The sequence below is a fragment of the Capricornis sumatraensis genome, chromosome 2 (assembly GCF_032405125.1).
Source record: "Capricornis sumatraensis isolate serow.1 chromosome 2, serow.2, whole genome shotgun sequence".
In the NCBI taxonomy this organism is placed as follows: Eukaryota; Metazoa; Chordata; class Mammalia; order Artiodactyla; family Bovidae; genus Capricornis; species Capricornis sumatraensis.
This window is the reverse complement of record NC_091070.1, coordinates 44246036-44266193: the sequence shown is the minus strand read 5'-3', so window position 1 is coordinate 44266193 and position 20158 is coordinate 44246036. Positions and strand designations below refer to the sequence as shown.

Here is a 20158-nt window from a genome sequence, read left to right as displayed (position 1 = left end):
TTGATTGGGTCATTTATTTTTCTGGTATTGAGCTGCATAAGCTGCTTGTATATCAAACAGGATTTTTTAAAAAATTTATTATTGGAGTATAATTGCTTTACAATGTGGTATCAGTTTTTGCTGTACAACAAAGTGAATCAGCGATATGTATACATATATCTCCTCCCTCTTGAGCCTCCCTCCCACCCCACCCAACATCCTACCTTGCTAGGTCATCATAGAGCAGTGAGTTGAGCTTCCTGTGCTAAACAGCATCTTCCCACTAGCCAGCTATTTCACACATGGTAGTGTATATATGTCAATGATAATCTCCAAATTTGCCCTACCCTTTCCTTCCCCTGCTGTGTCCACATGTCTTTCCTTCACCTCTGCATCTCCATTCCTGCCCTGCAAATAGGTTCATCTGAACCACTTTTCTAGATTCCATGTATATACATTAATATATAACATTTGTCAAACTGAAATCTAAAGGTCATAAGAATCAAAGACATGGCAAAAATAGGGCATAGAGATCATAATATTCAACTGCAGATTTAATGATAAATGCAGATTCATACTCAACACTGTAAAGTATTCTTCAGATACACTGCTGAGCTCTCTCAATATGCCAGTGTGGTGACCAGCAAGCAGGGCACACAGTGAGAGTAAATCTGATTCTCCCTCAGACCCTCTCTTGCCACTTTCCATCGTAAGAGTACAGCCCAGGTGGTACATTAGAATGAACCCAACACTGGGATGTCTCTTCACTTCTGCTTCTCCACTCCCTTTTAACATCCACGGGTATGTACAACCCTATCCTACAGCAATGCGATGTATCAATAATTGTGCCACAGAAAAGGATTAAGAAGTGCAACGTTCACTGTTTAACTGAAAATGTGTTTCTATAGAAAAATATACCTCCGAATGAGGAAGCTATCCTGGGAGAAATCCACTATTCTCAACAAAATGTGACTATATGAAGATGTACATAAGTGTTGCTAGCAATACTTGCAGACCTGCTGATAAACATTTTTAATAAGGCATCAAAATACTTTGTGTGAAAGCTGTCCCAGCATTTGCGAGACTTAAAAAAGTGAAGGTTTTGGTAAAACATGGGACAAAGTGCTCTAAGGAATTATTAGAACTAACCTAAGTCATCAAAATAAGCCCATATCCATAACATACACACAGAATACAGCTACTATTGTTATCTGTGTTGTGTACTGTGATATTTGTATCTGTAATTACAAAATAATGCACAATCTTGCCCAAAATGTCAACTAGTACAGGTGATAAATCTGCTAGTGTTTTAATCCTTCCAGACCAGATTTTGTTTTGAACCAACAATCTCTAATAAAATTCATTCTTTCTAATAAAATTCTACTTTCCCTGCCTTTTTTGGAGGGGAGGTCTGGTTGGATTGTAATGAGGATAAGATAGCAAGGTTTAAAAGTTTAATAGGAAAACTTTTCAGTCTTAAAAATAAGTGAAAAGAAAGTTCTCAGTTTTAGCTAGACTATAACTCAAGTTCCCCTTCTTTCCTAGAATGAGGAAAATTTTATTTCTAAACTGCATGATGAAAACTTCTGAGTCTTTCCTGAAGATACAGCAGACTATGACAAATTGAAGTACTGGGTTAGCAAAAAAAGTTCCTTGGGTTTTTAAGTAAAAATAAAAGATACATTTTTCATTTTCACCAAGAACCTCATTGAACAACATATTCACCATTTTGTTTCACTACCTTCTGTCATTTTTCAGGGAACTTCATAATTCCATCTTTTTAAAACATTTTATCTTTTTGAGCAAAGAACTGTTCCAGGCACTTTTTACAGTCTTCCAGAGAATTGAATTTTTTTCCATTTAGAGAACATGGTAAAGACCAAAATAAATGGAATCTGAAGGTACAATGTCTGGTGAATAGAACAAACGAATCAGAACTTCCCAGCCAAGCTGTGATAGTGTTTGCCTAGTCATTAAAGAAACATGCAATCTTCTGTTATCTTGACAGAAGATTTTGGGTTTTCTGTTGACTAATTCTCGACACTTCTCATAGAGTGCTGCTTTCAGTTGGTCTAACTGGGAGCAGTACTTGTTGGAACGAATCGTTTGGTTTTTCAGAAGGAGCTCATAATAGAGGACTCCCTTCCAATTCCACCATGTACACAATATCAACTTCTTTAGATGAAGATCGGTCTTTGGTGTGGTTGGTGGTGGTTCACTGCACTTCCCCACGATCTGTCTGTTCCACATTATTGTACAGTATCCAGTTTTCATCACCATCACAATTTGTTTTAAAAACAGAACATTCTCATTATGTTTTAGAGAATCACATGCAGAAATACAATCAAGGTTTTCACTTAACTTATGCGAAAACCATTAACATAACCACCAATAAACATAACCAAGCTGGTGCAAATGATTCTCAATGCTTGATTTGGATGATTTGAGTATGTTGGCTATCTCCCACATGGTATAATGTTGACTGTTCTATTTGATCACTATCAATGTCAATTGACTGGAGCACTGTTCAGTGAGAAATTTCCACCATGACACTTTGCAAACCACTTTTGACATGTTCAATCATAGTACTTTCTCCATACGCTGCACAAATCTTTTTTCGCATTTTAATTGTGTTTTTACCTTTCTTGAAATAATATAGCATAATATGCTGAAAATGCTTTTTTCCTTCCACCTTCAATATTAAAATGGCTACATAAAAACTGACCTATTTTTTCTTTTTTTTAAATGCCACACTGATAATAACAGCTGTAACAATACAATCTAATAAAACTGTCTTAAATGAAGTTAAAGACCACCAAGCACAATTAGAGCCATGGTATGGAAAAAAATAAGCGAACTTTTTGGCCAACCCAATACTTAATAGAATCCACTTATCCCTCAAGGAGAAAAAAACAAACACAAACCAAAAAATACAGAAAGAAATCCACAATTCTTGGGAGGAGAAAAGCTTAGCATTTAGTTCCAAACATTGGGGGTCAGTAGATCCATGGATTTAAGGGCTCTGCGACTTTGAGCAAGTTACTTCCCTTCTCAGTTTTTCAGGCTAGATGAGGAATAACCAAAATATGTCCTAGTTCTGACAACAGACTCCTCCAGGTCCAGACACAGCAAATCAAACAGCCTTCTCCCAGTCAGCGTAAACTCTGCCTCAGTCTTCAGGCAGCCACTACCACCAGAAGAGAAGTGGCAAAGGGGTGAGGCCCATTAACTTCATTCCCAACTCCAACGCCCTCAGGTCTCTGCTAGCTCTACTGTCTGTGATCTTAAAGGAACACTAATCTAAACTTGGGGGGAAAATAGTAACTTGCCCTTATCGCTGTCAAGATGAACAATGTATAAGTAGAAAGGGAAAATATGAGTGCTGAATCATGCTAGGTAAGCTCAAAAACCATACAGTGAAACACTTTAGGAAAGTGACTTGGAAAACAAGAACAGATTAGACAACAAAAAAAGTAAATAACGAAGTCAAACATGGGCCTATGCTGTTATGCACTAGAGAAGTTAAAGTGGAATGACCACATTAATAAATGCTTTCTTGGAAAGTTGCCAAATCAAGCACATTTTTACAGATCATTTCCTATTTTCCCATAATAAAATTAGAAATGGTTCTATGAAAACATGAATTCCCAATATATAATAAATCATAAGAATGAATGCAAAAGAATTTTAATCACAAAATTAAATACAAATTTTATTAATATAGTAAAAATGCTGAAGTATAGAGCAGCATATGCACTTCTGCCTTGTTATTTCATCTTTTCTTTTTAAAATAAATTTACAAGTAACTTCTGTCTCTATTTCAATTAAAATTTAAAACCAAGACACTCAAAAACAGGACAGTACTAGAAGATATTAGGGAAAAGATTTTAGAACAAGGAAAACAGACTGGGAAAACATTTAGAATCTAGGAAAGAGGTGTTTGGGAAACAGGCTTCATAAATGCTTTAGTTTCAGAAGGTGATAGTCTAAGAAATTTTAGAGGAGTCACTCAACCCCATTAATTCATCCATGTCCATCCCTCAAATCTGGCACTTTTCTCTATTACTACAAAAAATACTAATGGTAAACAAATGATCCCTAGGATCACTCAAGTTTTAAAACTACGGGCCTGGGGACCAACTCTGGAAGGGCTCATAAGAACCAGAGACAAATTAGAGAACTAAAGAAACAGGGAGAGTGTGCACTAGATCTCCAGCGGTCCCTTTTGAGTTCTGTATCACGAACATGTAATTTCTAATTTAAATAACAAATCATTCATTATACTTTGCAGTTGTGTATGAAAAAGTGACAAATATTGCCTCTGGGTTTATGCATGCCATAACAAAAAGTTTCATTAAAGAGTACTATTAAAAGAATTTCAGAACATTAAGAGGAAAACCTAACAATTAATGAGACCAATAGTAAAAATCATTTAAAGAGATACATAATTATCAATTCTCCAAAGCTCCAGAAGCTTGGGACCAAAGGCCCTATATAATTAAAACTCAAACTGGGAAGGGGCCAGTTTTGGGGTGCTTTTCCTCTAAGGAAACATCAAGAGGAATCACTTTAGCTTTTCCAAAGTTCTGTGCAGGCCTTTAAAGACTTCTGTTTCTGGACTCTGCCTCTTCCCAGGAATGGTTCCAGTACCTAGGAAAATTTCTGGAGTCTCATAAAGAGGGGAAGTGAAAACAATGCTTTACCAAGCCCTCTTTCCTAGGGACAAATGAACTCCTCGCCTGACGTAAGCTTGTGCTTTCCTGCTCTAACGATCTTGATCACAGTCACCCAACTACGCTTCCTGAAACAGTGCTTCTACATTACACTTGTTTGCTTAGAATTAATTTTTATTTGTTAATGGTTTTGTATTTTGACAGTTTCTTGGGTGATTTTGCTAAAACTCCACCTTTCTACTTTTTAACTAAGGATTAGGAATCTTCAGCCCTAATCAAGCTGGCTCACGGTCACACAAATATCCTGAAGTTCACCTTTACATCTGTGCCTCACTGGTTGCCCCAAATGGACTGCACTTCTCTTCAACAATCCTCCCTACCCCAGTGCCAAATTTCACTTCTCCATCCTATCCAAATTTGCATACCCTTCAAAGATTAGCTCAAGTCCATCTTCCTCAAAGCCTTTCCTAGCTCCTCCCAGCCTACTTGGCCTCTTTTCCACTCTGAAGGTTAACAAAGCTCAAGATAAACCACACCATTTAGCCCCAGCACTTTCATTAAGTGTCTGGTGCCCTACCTGCTATGAATGCATGCTCCCCTTGGGCTGTGCCTTACTCCTACATGGTGAAGTATTTCATACATAACATTGGAGAAATAGCACACGTGTGACTTTTAGGGATACCACTCATTTTACCCTAATCAGTTTCAGGAGACCAGGGACACACCAAGCTTTGCCATAGCAATTAATTTTCAGACTAACATAGACAAGCTGTTATGTTTGGAGAGGCACATGCCTACAATTTACATAACATGTCTTGATGTCTCAAGGGGTAGTAATTAGGGTATAATTCTCATCAGGTGAAGAATACCTAACAGGAAAGAATGAGGAATACCTAAGAGGAAAGAATCCCTCACTTAATGCCAAAAAGGAGCCATTCTCCAAGAAAATAGCACTATCATAACACTTTGACTTTGTGTCCCGAGCATAGAGAACGTCAGTGTTAATGAGATACTATGGTATCCCAAGTGAATAACTGAAGCAATGACCAACAGATGGAGACATGTAAGTAACCACTTGGCAACCAGGAGCAAGATCACACAGCCCACCACAAGTGATCTCAGGAACAAAAAGGGAGAAGGCCAAGATGACTATTCTCCTATAGACTAAAGACAGCACTCAATAATTTTTGAGAAGAGAAAGTTATTTGCTGTTACTAACTGTACACTTAAAGCGGATAAATTTTATGATACATAAATTATGCTTCAGTAAAACTGTTTAAAAAACTTTGGGGTGACTTGAGCTGGAGTACTTGCTTGGGGTGAAGCATCTAACAGTCCTGTAAGGAGAGGGTGCCACAGATTTTTATTGGAATTTCAAGACAGAAGGCACAAAACCTTTGGTGCAAAAGCTGAAAATTTTCATCATATTATGATAGTAGAGCTTCCAATAAATAATAAAAATTATCAAAATATAGTCTTTGAGAAATACATATACATACAATAAAAACCAAACCATATAAAACTAATGAAATAGAACTGTTCAGCTAGTGGGGATAGTTTTGGAGAAAGGAGAAATGGAAGGGGTGGGGTGGAAAGAAAAACTAATATTTAAGACTGCTGATAGTTGGAAAAAAGCAGAAGTGATGAAAGAAAGGAAATCTTAGAAATCATTGCTATTGGTCAAGAAGCTTGGTTTACTGTCCCCAAGGTCATAATGTCTGCCTTGGCATACATTCTTTTATAAAGGGTTAAGGGACATTTTTCCTTTAACAGCAAACAAAGGAAATCAAGAAAGCCACATAGAAAGGAATAAAGGCAACTTAATTTAATGCAGAGAAGGGGAGGAGGCTACTAAGAGCTTAGTATAAGACCCAAAACAGGAGTTTAGGATAATATTCAAATGGGCACTTATGATGCCAACTATAAACTAAAATTTTTAAGAGTTAGAATAAGACTGTCTATATCTTACATCTTAGAAACAAATTTCTTTCATTAATCTGAGTTCTCAGATTAACAAAGAGGCCGTATGTCATACTCCAACATAATGAAGAGAAAAATAAAGGAATGATTTTTATTTGCATACCTGTTATGTGTCAGCTACTTCCGCAAATACATCTCCTCATAGCAAAATGTTTAAAATATTGCCATCCCCATTTCATAGATGACAAAACTGAGGCTCAGGATAAAGTCTGTCCAAGGATACATAACTTGTTTCTCAACAATGAGATGTGAGATTTGAACCTGACCCTAAAATCCGTTTTTCACACTCTATCATGCTGCCTTTATAAAATACTTTCTACCATGTTTTTACTTTTATGTTACTACACACCACATACTAACAGAAGCAAGTTGCTGAAACAGCAGTAATTGGCAACAAGAAGCCACAGCTGGAGGCAAAGAGAAAAGTGTGGGACAATTTAATATAACTACCCCCAAACTGCCAACAACCTCAGAAGGCAAATCAGTAGCACAGAATAATACCTGATGCCCAAGCGTATGCATGTTCAGCTGAACACAATGAACTCTGAATTCTATGTCCTCCAAATCATCTTAAAAGAATGCATTTTACCAAAAATGACATTTAAAATAGATTTTTAAAAAGAACTTAGTCTTCTTACAGATAGTTCACTTTGCAAACTTGGGCAAGCTAGCGAGTGACCTTTTGTCTCTGTTTTCTCATCTGTAAAATGAGAATAATAATAGTACCTATCTCAGGCAGCTGATATATTAATTCATCAAATGAATACATCTAAATCAAAACAGTTCTTGACATAGAGCAAATGTTCGATAAATTTTGGCTAATAAAGTCATTATCTTCAAAGTTCATTTTAAAGGAATACCTTCATTAGTTCATGCTAGGTAAATGAGATATCATACTGAGATCCATATAATCCAAGAAATTAATTGAAAATTCTGGGTGAGAGCAATGAAGACTAAAAAAAGATTATAAAAAAGTGAGAGATGACAAATGTACAAAGAAAGCAGTACAAGAGAGATGTTAAGTCACCACTTTGCCTACACTTCTATCAACATATATCTCATAATATAATCAGTTGCTTAATATCTATTTTCTTCATAGGCCAAGAGTCTTTTAAGGGCAGGCACTTATTTTTATATTATCAGCTCAGTACAGGGCTTGCAGCATAGCAGATACTAAATGTATAACAAAATTAGAAGGGAGTGGGACTCAGTAAGATTTGAGATCAATGATGGGCGTACCTGATTTTACCAGTCCTAACAGGACTGGCGGAAGAGTCAGTAAAAACCTGTTCAGTTCAGTCACACAGTTGTATCCGACTCTTTGTGACCCCATGAACTGCAGCACGCTAGGCCTCCCTGTCCATCACCAACTCCCGGAGTTCACCCAAACTCATGTCCATCGAGTTGGTGATGCCATCCAGCCATCTCATCCTCTGTCATCCCCTTCTCCTCCTGCCCCTACTCCCTTCTAGCATCAGAGTCTTTCCCAATGAGTCAACTTGTTTTCACTTTTTATTTAATTGATTATCAATATTCTACTCCTCTATTCCTTCTGAACTAGGAAATACATTTCAAAAATGTTTAAAAAATAGTTAATTTGCTCTAAAATGAGAAATCTTTCAAGTGATGATGATAAAACAAACTTTGATAATTTATCTTTAATATTAAAAATACTGCTGATTTGCCTGTTATGCCCCAAAGTTAATTCTAATGGTCAGAAAGTGGAAAGTGAAGTTGCTCAGTCATGTCCGACTCTTGCAACCCCACAGACTGCAGCCTACTAGGTTCCTCCGTCCATGGGATTTTCCAGGCCAGAAGTCATAGCAATAAACTGATCTGAAGAGACACACCTACTTTTTAGTTGTCAATCTGCCAGATGAAGTGCAGATACAGAAACACAATGACCTCCGGTACCAAAGTAAGCATGGCTGGGGATGACCAAGCCTAAACCCCCTTGTCTGAGACCTCCCTTACCTCAGGCCTTATGAAGCACACAGCCATAACAATGCCTCCTTCCTCACAGATGTTCATACAGGGAATACCCCAGCCTAAGAAAGACAGATCAAATCCATCTTCAGGAATCTGAAAAGCTGAGAAACAAAACCTAAATTGAGAGATCATGTATCATCCAGTCTAGTCTGGAGGTAGCCTCATAGCAAGCCAAAGTCACAAATTAAGCTGAGGCTAAGGGGGAAGCAGAAGCCAAAGGAAAACAGAGGAAGTCAGGAGGGGATGGAGCAGGGCTGGGACATTTGCCCCAGGTGTAAGATTTAAGAGGGCACCAAGAGACTCAGTTACAAAGACAGACGATATTTTTAAAAATCCAAATTACTGCTCTGGAATGGAGTGGAGGCACAGAAAGAAGCTGAAGAGAGCCCATGCAAACTGTTCAGAGGGAGGAAGGACAGGGGCTTTCCAAGTGCCTGCTCTGGGTTCCAGCTGTAGTTCGGTGCAAGGAGCTCAGGCATCTTAACTGGGTAACACCCACTATAATTCCCAGCCTTTCTGCCATACCTTTGAGTAAGCTAGCTTAAGCGGGTAGTGTTCTGAGACCTAAGAACCCTGATTGATAAACTCTGTTTTGGGAAAATGAGACATGCACATAAAGCTTTTGTGTGTGTGTGTGTGTTTTAAAATCAAGGCAATATATAAATAACTGACAAAAGAATGGTACCAGCAATTACTGCTACAGAAGTTCAGAGATCACTGTGGGTGATCAGGGAAGGATCCTGTATCCAGACAGCAGGGCGGAGCTATATTTGAAGCTAGAAGATCAAAGTACATGTTAAAAAGGGATGGGAGGAGGATGAGAAGGGAACCAGGGAAAGGAAAGGAAGAAACTTAAAGGGGAAGATGTGATCCTCACATACTCTGTATTACAGCCACAAAGTAAACATGGTTCCCTGCTCTTCTGCCTCCAGCCCTCAGTTAACACTGCTCATTACACCTGAAATGTCCTTTCACCCTCTGCTCATGTTGAGATCTGTTCTTTCAGGGACCAGTTCAAACATTTCTTTGAAGAGGCACCCCTAGTATCTGACTCAGAAGGAGTTATAAGCCAGAACTCCTATTTAGCAGTGGGAAAAGATAGACAAGAGGAAATGGCAGATGGGAAGGCTAACTAAGAAGCTGAATGCAGTGACAAGAACTGTACCCTGGTGGAGAGCAAATGATGTCTTAGGGGAGAATAGGAGGTGAGACTCTTTGACAAAGAGGACTAACAGGGGCTCAAAAGTGGCAAAGCAAAAGCAGGTGTAGCTGCACAGAGGGCTTGGCAGAGATAAAAATGTGTAAATCCGCCAAGGTCCATTTCGGTGTATGGTTCTACCATCTTCTCTAAGATACTATAGTTCCTTGGGACAAACAAATGGAGGGGGTAGACTTTTAAATAATCCTTTACTGATTTTTCCTAATCATAATAATCTTGCTTCCCTACTTCCCCACTCCCCCATCCCAACCAACCCTCCAATCCCATCTTCAAGCCAAGCAAAGTAGCCCAGAGGCCATTATGACAAAGGCAGGGGGAGGGGGGAAGAACAGTTCTTTAAGAATACTAACTTGGGTTAATAATCACCCACCATGAACAAAAATAAATCCTGGGGTTGTACCAAATCTAAGCTAACTACAACAATCTTACCTACAAGTCTATGAAAGTGAAAGTGTCCGACTCTTTACAACCCCGTGGACTGTAGCCTACCAGGCTCCTCCGTCCACGGGATTCTCCAGTCAAGAATACTGGAGTGGGTTGCCATTTCCTTCTCCAGGGGATCTTCCCGACCCAGGGATCAAACCTGGGTCTTCCGCACTGGAGGCAGACGCTTTAACCTCTTAGCCAATATATTGATACATATTAAATAATACAAACATCAGATGACTGCTACTGATTTAACAGATTGAAAGTTTCAGGAAGTGTTTTAACACCAGGAGAAAATACTTGAAATAAACTCAACTTGCCATCAGTTCTCATTCACTCTTGTCCACTCATGCCTCCCTCCCAGCTTACCATATTTTCACCAGTGTTCTCACATGTGCTTCAGGAATTATGTTCACATGTGTGTGCCTGTAGTGCTATTAGTGCTTAGATGTGTCCAGATATGAAACTGTTACTTTTAAAGAGTAATCTCTGTGCATCAATTACCTTAGAGTTTAAGTGTGTCTTGGTGTGTTTGCGTTCCTCCCTCAAACAGTAGGTATAAGTTTTTGAGCACACATACCCGAGGGAGTGTCTCTCTACAGGTCAAAAAGGGTGCATGTCTGTGGAGGAACCTAGCCTGTGGTACAATTCTCAAAGTGAATTATTAAAAGGTGAATAATTAAAAATTATTATTATTTAAATTAATAAAAAATAGAAAACAAGCAAAAAGAGGAAAAAAAGAAAGAGTATAAGGGCAAAAGAGGTCCGTTCCATTTATATAAAATGTCCAGAACAGGCAAATTCATAGACAGAAAGTGCAACAGTTACCTATGGCTAGGGGGGTTGGGAGAAAGTGGGTAGCGACTACTAATGGGCATGGGGTTACTTTTTGATGTGATGAGAACGTTCTAAAATGAATGTGGTGACGGTTACCCAACTCTATGAATATACTGAAATCCACTGTCTTTTATACTTTAAATGAGTGAACTGTATGCTGTTATTCAGTTGCTCAGTCGTGTCTGACTCTTTTCGACCTCCTGGACTGTAGCACACCAGGCTTCCCTGTTCTTTACTATCTGCCCAAACTCATGTCCATTGAATTAGTGATGCCATCCAAACATCTCATCCTCTGTCGTCCCCTTTTTCTGCCTTCAATCTTTCCTATCTTCAGGTTCTTTTCCTATAAGTCGGCTCTTTGCCTCAGGTGAACTGTATATGTGATTATATTTCAATAAAGCTGTTATACATTAAAAAGAAAAAGAATAAGGAAACCAAAGTTGTCCTGCATTTCCATGGAAGGGTAACCCTATCTTCGAAAATTTCAACTGTCTTCTACTTCAGTTTCAATCAAGCTTTAGTTTCAAGATTTCCCACTGCTAAGTCCCTTAGTGGTCTCATCTCCATCTCCAGCTTTGTTAGTCTTGTACTAACAAGGGTGACCCACATACAAAACACGGTGTCCACTGGTTACCACAGAAAAGGACATGTACACTATGATTTCAACCATACAAAAATATGTATGTGGATGAACAAAGCCTGGAAGGAAATGAGAAAAAACAAAATAGTTATATTAGAGTAATATGATTAAGGTGATGTTCTTTTTAAAATGTTACTGTATTGCATTATCAGTCAATAAAATCTGATAATCTGATAGCCAAGAAAAAAGAACCAACCTTGGAAATTGTTTTAAGACAAATTCAGGAACTGTATGGCAAAAAGGATTGGACTGAAGTAGTGTAGCAGAAAGATGAAAACTACAATGCATGGGTTATATATATATATGTGTCTATGTGTATATATATGTGTGTCAGTCGCTCAGCTGTGTCCGACCCGTGGACTGTAGCCCACCAGGCTCCTCTATTCATGGGAATTTCCAGGCAAGAATAATGGAGTGAGTTGCCATTCCCTTCTCCAGGGGATCTTCCCGACCGAGGGACTGAACCTGGGTCTCCTGCGTTCCAGGCAGATTCTTTACCATCTGAGCCACCAGGGAAGCCTTATACATGTGTGTGTGTGTGTGTGTGTGTGTGCACGTGCGTGCTGAACAAAGGCAGGTGCCCTCCTGCTTTCTTCCACAGAAGAGAGTATAGAGATTAACAGACCAATCATGTAACTTAAACAGGGGAACTTACTGGTAAGAGTATCAAAACCAATTACGTGTACATGCAGATCCTCTAAGTTTATAAAGGGTATATTGGCTTTCCTCACCCTGAAAAGATGGCTGGCCTCAGGACCATTCCTTGACCCCAATGAATGCTTTCTATATTAACACAATACTGAGCAGCCTCAGGGCTTCCCTGGTGGCTCAGAGGGTAAAGTGTCTGCCTGCAATGCTAGAGACCCGGTTCTATCCCTGGGTCAGGAAAATCCCCTGGAAGAGGAAATGGCAACCCATTCTAGTATTCTTGCCTGGGAAATCCCATGGACAGAGGAGACTGGTGGGCTAAGTCCAGGGGGTGGCAAAGAATCAGACACACTGAGCCTGCAAGCATGCAAAGCACTCAACATCCTTAATCATAAAAAAAAAAAAAAAAAAAAGGCAAATTAAAAGCACAGTGAGGTACCATATATCTTTTAGTATGACTAAAATAAAAAGAGCTGATGGCACTAAAATTTGGCGACATTTAAAATTAAAATTTGGCAACTAGAACTCACATAAACCACTCTGGAGACCTGTTTGGCAACTTTTTAATAAAATTAAATGTACATCTTACCCTATGACTCAGTAAATCCACTCTTAGGAACTTATAAAGAGAAATAAAACACTTATCCGCACAAGACTCATAAAATGTTCATAACAACTTTATTCCTAACAACTCACATCTAGAAATAGCCCAAATATCCATCAAGAGGAAATGAGATACACAAACTGGAGTATATTCATACAATGGAATACTATCCATCAGTAAAAGAGGAACCACTGATACAACCTACCACTGATACACACAACACTGACAAATCTCAGAAGCATTATGTTACCATTTATGTCAAGTCCAAGACTAGGCAAAACAAACCTATGGTGTCAGAAACAGGGAGTAAGAAAGTGGTGGGCTTTGGAGAATGTGTAAAGGAAACGGCTGGAAAGGGCATGAGGGTACTTTCTATGGTGATAAAAATATGTTCTATCTCATTAGTAGAAGTTACAGTGTATAAAATGGACAGAACTCCTTGAACTGGATACTGAAGATGTGTGCATTCTATAGAATGTGAATTATACCTCAGTAAAAAAAAATATATATAATGTAGTGCTCTGCTTCAAGACAGCAGTTAATGATTTTGTTTCAAATGAAATTTTAGAATACCACACACATGTTCAATTACTCGCTATTCACCCCTCTATTCCTTCGTTATTGTAAACCATCTAATGGATTACAGATGCCTATAGGTATATAGATCAAAAGTATATGTGTTCATGTTCTGGTTTCATTAATGTCAAATCAACTTTGACTATTCACAAATTTCAATACGTGCCTAATGGACTGTGAGAAGTTCAGTAAAATTTTGTTTTCTAATATGATTTTATAGTTGTCATTTTAGAGGGTCTGAAATAAAACTGAGAACGGAAAAGGCAGCCTGGCAAACCCAAAGAATAAGGCTCTCAACTACTTCAATCAAGACAGTCATGTATGTTTAAATTTAAGGACAACTGAAAAGCATGAAGAATAATTTGCCAGGTAATTTGATCTTTAAAAGATAACATATCTTAAATAACAACAGCAGTGTACATCACACAGACACCTAAAACTCACTGAGACCTTTTCTACTGTTATCACTGAGTCCTCCTCCGTGCCTCCATCCAGGTCTGTTTCCATCTTCACCACCTCTTACCCTCCACAGGACAGTGCTCAGATCTAACTGATTTTCATAAAGCCACCTCACGCCAGATTCCAAATAAATAAACTTATGAAGTTGCACTCTACTCTATGTAGATATATCATAAATACATTCAAACAGTATAGAGAGTATAGCCTAGGGGAATGCAGATGATCACTTAGTGGGAAAAAGATGACTTCATTTGTTACCTACTCCCATGACTGTTGAAGATCTCTCCCTCTGAAATCCTACAGCATGTTTTTATTCCCTACAGACAAGCTTACAGTGCTCTGAACTATAAACAAGTACACATGCCTAATCTCAGAGACAGCAGACTCTCAGACAAAAAAAAAAGTATCTTTATGTCTGTATTCACCAAAAGCCTAAGACAGGGTCTTGTACAGGTGGGGGCAAAACACATGTTCAATCAGTGAATTACCTAATTAATGTGAGTGAAAACATGTGAGGGTAAAAGAGGAAGAGATGGGAAAAAAAGAATACAACAAAGAGAAAGGAGAAGGGAAGGAGCAAGAGAGAAAAAAGAAAGGGAGAAACCTTGTTAAGGAAATTATTTTTGTTAGAAGGATTATTATTTTTTAGTAATGAAAGAGAGTTGGAAAAAGCCATTGCTATGCATCTCATATCACAGCTATTAGCACTGGTCTTTCAACTGTCATTATAAACACCCTAAAGCATCTCTCAGCCCTTCATATTCAAAGTGTCATCTCCCAATGCAACTACAGTACTGCCTATCTGACCAGAAGATACAAAAGCGCCACTTCAAACCTACCAGACACTGGGTAATTTATGGTGAGAAGAGCCACTCTACCCCATTCAAGTCCTTTCTGTTGTGATGAATCTGTGTTTCATTTAAATAAACCAGCAGCTGAAAGTTGAAAAATCTGATTAGAGGAACCTGAGCACTGTAACTGGATTTGACCTGTATTTAGCTTTAGGTGAAGTTATTCATTGCAGAGTTATTTGACCTGGAAGATATACCACAAAACTTTGGAATTAGTCATAACAACACACACAAATTGAGCATTATTAGGTCAGTGACATCCTAAAGAACTATTTTTGTTCCTTTCTGCCTAGTACAAAGGCTTGGAATGACAGGTGTGCCCAATGTTTCCTGAATGAACAAAATGAATTTTTAAAGTCAGGTATTTAGGGCTGATAATCTTGGGGTCATCTGGCCGAACAACCTCATTTTAAAGATGAGCAAACTAGAAATCCTGAGAGCTTTGAAAGCAAGCAAGCTAAACAAGCCAAAATACACTGCATCTGACATTTTCCCTTTTTCTTCCTTTCCTAGAAATGTGTTAAGTGATTCTAAGTATTCTAATAAAATAACTTTGGCTCTTAAAGAAGTGAGACGGTTAAAAAAAAAAAAGGTGCCAAAGGACTTCCCTGGTGATACAGTGGATGAGAGTCCGTCTCCCAAGGCAGGGGAAACGGATTCAATCCCTGATAGGGTAAAATTCCACAGGCGGTGTGCAACTAAGCCTGAGAGCCACAAATACTGAGCCTGTGTGCTGCAAAGTCGCTTGGCCTTTTAACCTGTGTCACCGAAATGAGAAGTCCTCCCACCCAAGGAAGAATAACAGCCCCCCAGCCCCCGTTTGCCACAACTAGAGAAAGCCTGCCTGAGGCAATGAAGATCCAGAACAAGCAAATAAATAAAACTTTTAAAAGGTGCCTAGGACTAGGAAGGAGAGACTAGCAAAGGCAAATGAGATTGAAGAAAATTATTTTTCTAAGCCTAATATATTTTTGGACAGGCCAATTAATTAATAAATTTAATCTGAAAAATTAATCTGAAGGAATTCTCAGAAAAAAGAAACACGAGGTGCACGAAAACGTTACAAACCAAGGGAGACCGCACATAACTAGCTTAAATCTCCACAGGCTTATTTCCTGTTCAAGTACGACCTCCTGGGATTACGTTTTACTGCAATGTTCATTACCAGATGACTTTTGGTTTTAAGAGAAGCCAAGGGCAAGTTGGAAATGCGATTCTGAACTAAACATAAAAAAACAAACAAACAACAAAAAAAAACCCCATGTCTGTTCTCAGTTGTTTGTAATGAGAATGCAAGCTTGCAGAGGTAACACCCCAATTTCTGTAAGCAAAAATATAACGACCCAGTCACGTCCTCAAAACAAACCAACGTACAAACTTCACAGCCGGATCCAGCTGTCCTGCATGGGAGCCAGGAACTTATTCTAAGAGCAAATAGATCAAAACGGGGAACGCAAGACAAGCCAGATTTCAATCAAAAAGGAAAGGGTGTGCCCTGCTTTTTTTTTTTTTTTTTTTTTCTTTCCAACTTTAACCAAGCAGAAATCAAATCTTTGAAGGAGTCTTGGTGAAAAAAACCTTTAGACGCTAGTCCCCCGAGCTACAGCCCGGCGAGGGGGAAAGGGCAGGCACCTCGAGCTCTCACGACAGCGGCCCGCGCGAGCTCCAGCCCGGCGGGGAAGGGGCCGGTCCCGAGCCCCGCGAGGCCGGGCCCCCGAGTGATTCATCAGCAACTCGGGGTTCGCGCGCCTCCACAGCGGGCGACGCCCCAGCACGTCCCACGGCTGCTACCCCGGCCCGTCAGCTCTGAAGCAGCCCTCAGCGTCCCCTCGCTCCCCGAGTGGGATCCGTAGGGAAGGAGATCGCAAGCCAGGCGGCTGGAAAGCAGTAACCTCTCCCGCCTCAGCCACCATGGCCGGTGCGACTCCCTGCCCGCGCCCGCAGACGGCCTTCCTGGAAAGCACCGGGCTGGGCTTACCTGACTGGCGTCCGCTGCGGCCACCGACCTCCTTCACAAACCTGCGGGGACTGCCTGCCGCTCGGTTCCCAGTACCCGCCCGTCCGCCTGCGTCCGCCTCCCAGGGAGTGGTCGGATCCACCCGCCGGCGTTCCCCCAGCTCGACGGCGCTGGTTCCCACTCCGCCCCCAGACGCGCGTGCGCACTCCCAGGTCGAGGAGGCATCCTGGGAGTTGTAGTCCGAGCGAGGAGGGCGCGACTCGGCGAAACCCTGGTATTTTCTATTTGGTGGACGTTGAAAGAGGCTGAGAATACCAAGACTTAGCATCAGCCCGAGGAAACGTCCTCTGCTCGTGGAATTATCTACCTTGGACCCTTTGGGAGCTATAAACAGAAGCTAAAGGCTTATTAGTATAGATTTCCTTTTTTACTTTGACTTTTAGTCAAGAGGGACTCAAGGCAGGACTTGTATGCTTGGTTGCTAATGTGAGAACATGACTTTGAGTCCTCTAAATTTTTTGTGAAAAACTGATAGGAAAGGAAACAAAGGCCAAGACACGAGAGAGACATAAATAAGGAGATGTCGCCTCAAGGGCATAGTGACCCTAGTGAGTTCCTTAGGTATGAAACCAGGGATGATGTTGCAGAGATCTGTTTCAGCCCCATCCCAACCTCGCATTTTAGCTACAAACTGTACGCCAGGCAGTGGAACTGAACTGATGTCAGTGGGAGAAAAAATAGAAGAGCTGCTTAGCCAGGAGCTGGGGCAGGTGGACACTCTGGAGGTGAGGAGGGAAAGAGCAGGAATACTTTAGAAGACAGCTCCCCGGTGGCCTATGAAATGGCTGCCTTTTTTGTCCTGAGCTCTGAGGAGAGGAAACAGCCATGACCTTGCATTCATTAATCACTCGCCGGTAATTTTCCTGGTCTGCCCTTCAGGAATAAACCATTCCTTCGAGCAAGCTCCACTTTGATACACCTTCTTCAAAAAAAAAAAAAAAATGCATCCAGATAGAGGACTGAAGTGCCTGCTTGAGATACATTCCAGCTACACCCAGTATCAGTTCAGTTCGATTGCTCAGTCGTGTCAGACTCTTTGTGACCCCATGAACCACAGCACGCCAGGCCTCCTTGTCCATCACCAACTCCTGGAGTCCACCCAAACCCATGTCCATCGAGTCGGTGATGCCATCCAACCATCTCATCCTCTGTCGTCCCATTCTCTTCCTTCCCTCAATCCTTCCCAGAATCAGGGTCTTTTCAAATGAGTCAGCTCTTTGCATGAGGTGGCCAAAGTATTGGAGTTTCAGCTTCAACATCAGTCCTTCCAAAGAACACCCAGGACTGATCTTTAGAATGGACTGGTTGGATCTCCTTGCAGTCCAAGGGACTCTCAAGAGTCTTCTCCAACACCACAGTTCAAAACCATCAATTCTTCAGTGCTCAGCCTTCTTCACAGTCCAACTCTCACATCCATACATGACTACTGGAAAAACCATAGCCTTGACTAGACGGACCTTAGTTGGCAAAGTAATGTCTCTGCTTTTGAATATGCTGTCTAGGTTGGTCATAACTTTTCTTCCAAGGAGTAAGCGTCTTTTAATTTCATGGCTGCAGTCACCATCTGCAGTGATTTTGGAGCCCCAGAAAATGAAGTCTGACACTGTTTCCACTGTTTCCCCATCCATTTCCCATAAAGTGATGGGACCGGATGCCATGATCTTCGTTTTCTGAATGTTGAGCTTTAAGCCAACTTTTTCACTCTCCTCTTTCACTTTCATCAAGAGGCTTTTGAGTTCCTCTTCACTTTCTGCCATAAGGGTGGTGTCATCTGCATATCTGAGGTTATTGATATTTCTCCTGGCAATCTTGATTCCAGCTTGTGTTTCTTCCAGTCCAGCATTTCTCATGATGTACTCTGCATATAAGTTAAATAAGCAGGGTGACAATATACAGCCTTGATGTACTCCTTTTCCTATCTGGAACCAGTCTGTTGTTCCATGTCCAGTTCTAACTGTTGCTTCCTGACCTGCATACAGATTTCTCAAGAGGCAGGTCAGGTGGTCCAGGTAGCCTGACTCAAATTCTAGCATGCTTTCCACCATTGATCAGATTGTCTCCTAAATTTCATCAAATTCTTTAAGATAATCTGTGACTACATCTTAGTTCAGTTCAGTTCAGTCGCTCAGTCAGGTCTGACTCTTTGCGACCCCATGGACTGCAGCCCACCAGGCCTCCCTGTCCATCACCAACTCCCGAGGCTTACTCAAGCTCATGTCCATTGAGTCGGTGATGCCGTCCAACCATCTTATCCTCTGTCGTCCCCTTCTCCTCATGCCTTCAATCTTTTCCAGCACTGAGGTCTTTTCAAATGAGTCAGCTCTTCGAATCAGGTGGCCAAAGTATTGGAGTTTCAGCTTCAACATCAGTCCTTCCAATGAACATTCAGGACTGATTTCCTTTAGGATGGACTGGCTGGATCTCCTTGCTGTGACCACATCTAAGGTACATTAAAAATTTTTCTAATACAGTCCAGGAAGATGATGCTCTTACTGGAAGAGCTGAATATGTGGATTCATTTGATAGTTCTAGATTTCATTATAAGTTAATATATAGGTATTGTGGCTAACCAGAAAGTCTCTTGTGAGTTCATGCTACACCTCAGGAAAAACTGACAAACCAGAGTGTCTGAAAAAGCAAGGGAGCAGGGTTATCCAGATATGGTTTATTTTCAGGACTTTGCAGTAATATGGCTTCTTCTGCTTTACTCTTTAGGCAGAGAGGGCTTTTAATTCAGTATCTGACTGATTTAAAGATGACACATTTCCTCCCTGACCTTCCAATACGGGGTATTGAAAGTGAAAGTGAAGTCGCTCAGTCATGTCTGACTCTTTGCGACCCGTGGACTGTAGCCCACCAAGCTCCTCCATCCATGGGGTTCTCCAGGCAAGAATACTGGAGTAGGTTGCCATTTCCTTTGGTATTAGGCATACACTAAATATATTTTCTTTTTTAGCTCTTTAACTTGTCCCTAACAAATGCCTTCATCTTTTGAAAATAAAGTGATTTGGTGATGGATTCTTTTCCTTTCTTCAGACAAGTGTTATCATATTATAATGACAAGGCTGACAAATATGAATCTCCTAAACCCACACACATTAAATATCACAAATGGGGCCAGAGGCATTAAGAATAACATTTGAGTATTGGATAAAACTGTAAAAGCAAAACAAAACCCAGAATCTTCCTCATTGCTTTCTCTCTCTAACTATAATCTATTTCTCTATACAAGTGCCAGAATGGGTCTTTTTAAAACAAAT

At 40.3% G+C, this 20158-nt stretch overlaps 1 protein-coding gene across 1 annotated transcript in view; it reads right to left on the bottom strand.

Annotated features, from left to right (window-relative positions):
* The window catches only part of TMOD3 (tropomodulin 3), a 98667-nt gene extending 81709 nt beyond the window's left edge, over window positions 1–16958 (bottom strand). The window contains exon 1 of the mRNA XM_068962602.1: window positions 16860–16958. The gene's annotated coding sequence lies outside the window, so the exon portion shown is untranslated. The remainder of the gene's footprint in view (window positions 1–16859) is intronic.
* Between the last annotated feature and the right edge of the window lie 3200 nt (window positions 16959–20158).